Source organism: Atta colombica, unplaced genomic scaffold, assembly GCF_001594045.1.
Source record: "Atta colombica isolate Treedump-2 unplaced genomic scaffold, Acol1.0 scaffold46, whole genome shotgun sequence".
Classification (NCBI taxonomy): Eukaryota; Metazoa; Arthropoda; class Insecta; order Hymenoptera; family Formicidae; genus Atta; species Atta colombica.
Genome location: NW_017259535.1, coordinates 419,324 through 421,337, shown reverse-complemented (window position 1 = coordinate 421,337; position 2,014 = coordinate 419,324). Strand labels below are relative to the sequence as shown.

At 41.1% G+C, this 2,014-nt stretch overlaps 1 protein-coding gene across 2 annotated transcripts in view; it reads left to right on the top strand.

Annotated features, from left to right (window-relative positions):
• Positions 1-2,014, top strand: part of LOC108691391 (inositol-pentakisphosphate 2-kinase) — a 104,299-nt gene that overhangs the window by 63,678 nt on the left and 38,607 nt on the right. The window lies entirely within an intron of this gene.

The following is a 2,014-nucleotide window of genomic DNA, read 5'->3' as shown; positions in this document are numbered from 1 at the left end:
TATATAAAAGCGTTATGTATGTAGAGCACTTTGTATACGCGCGGAGGCGTCGGAGAGTTTTGAACCAAGTCACCTCCGGGCGTATACATAACCGACGAATTGTATATTATATCCTTCGCGTGAGAGGAGATGGAAGAAAGCAGGAGAAAACATGACGGTGTATAAAATTGCTGTGATTTTATCCACGGGAAGGCACCCGGGCGTGTTTTTACTAAGGAGAATCGGTCTCGGATAGTGAGTACAATGCACGGTATGTGCGATTGCGAATGTTTCTTCGCCGATATTTCGGCATCGCAGGAATGAGCTGTGTATGTGAATGAGAGAGAGAGAGAGAGAGAGAAAGAATAATTGAACGCGTATGTACGACGCTCACCCGATACGTAACGCTCGCCCGCTCTGGCAATAATAATCGAGTTCGCTCGATTAATCACGCGTCTGCTTCGTGCTCGCGGCATCGAGATCTGTTCAATTACTGTTACTTGACGAACCGATACGCTCGCGTTAATAATGAGAACGAGATCCGCGTTGTCGACAGATTATTACGAGTGCGCGATTTCAATTTTTTCCCCATGAAATTCAAATTGGACTTAACATGAATATTTTTATCGATTTTTGTCGGGTGCGTAGGAATGAGAGTTTGTGCGTGAAAGAGTGTGTATGTGTATGCATGAGTGGCGTGCGATGTAACGCATGAAAGATAGAATGGCTAATGAAGAAGGGAGAAGGGATGAGAGAGAACCTATCGTGTATGTTCGGCGTCGAACGAGAAAAGGCTCTGTTGTACGTAGCAATTATAGAAACCATGTCTGTGATTATACTAAGAATAGAGCGACAATATAAGCAATTTCCGTATGTAACGACCTAAACATGAGCGGCGTGTGCGCTTACTATACATACCGGTATGTAAATGATACATATATATGTATTACATATACACGTGCGAGAATTTTATCCGTAAATATTGCGCGCTTTCCGCGTTTTTAATTGGGTCGTCACTTCGGAGTCATCGGAAGAGTCACGTCTTTGTTATTCCGACTGGTCGACACGTTCGTCCTTCGTTTTTTTTTCCTTTTCTTTTAAGAAGCGTCACATTGTAAGAAATCACAAAGATTAATTTCGCGAGAACATTATCACATTATCGGAAATAAACTGCAAATTCGCTTTAAGCGTCGGAGCTTAAGACGACTCGTTTAAAATCGCTGAATGTGCTCGCAAACAGTGGAAGGACGAAATCAATCTCATCTCGCATAATAAACTCCTCGGTCCTCTTTGACGTCATGCGCCCAAATAATCGGATCGTAATATGTATGCGCCAGTACTATGTGCATTTATTAACACCGTAGTAAATCGATTAAAAAAAAAAAAATACTCTTGTTATTACGAACTATGACGTATGACGTCAGAACGAGGGATTCTATAGAGGACAAAAGTGGAATAGAGATGATCGTTTTTCTTCATTTTTTTTTTTGACATATCGGGGAAATACACTACGATCGTCCATATCGGCGGTTGTAAAAACACCAGCGATCTCGAATATATAATCTGTCGAAAGTAGTGCGGGACGAGGCTGGAGAGAAAGTGTGAGAGCCAAGCGGCGAGATCTCCGTTGTGTTGTCCTTCGTCGATTATTTTACTGCTGACTGCTAACAAGATACACGTTCCTTTCCTTTTGTTTTTGATTTCCACTGAGAAACGTGGGTTCAAGAAGGGCACGCTCGTCTGCGAGAATTATTCTGTACATCTCTACGTTATTCATCCGTTTCCGCAAACACACATAAAAAAACTATAACGTAAATACCGACAAATGCTAAGGGAGGGCGACAGAGAACAAGAGAGAGAATAAAAAATGCGTCAGAATGAAAAGCGATGAGGAGGTAAGAGAGAAAGAGGGATGGGCGAAAGAGGAGAAAATGCATATACACATTTATTTCGCGAATAAATTGTAATTATATATATATGCGCATATATTATACATAATTATATACATATATATATATATATACACACACACACC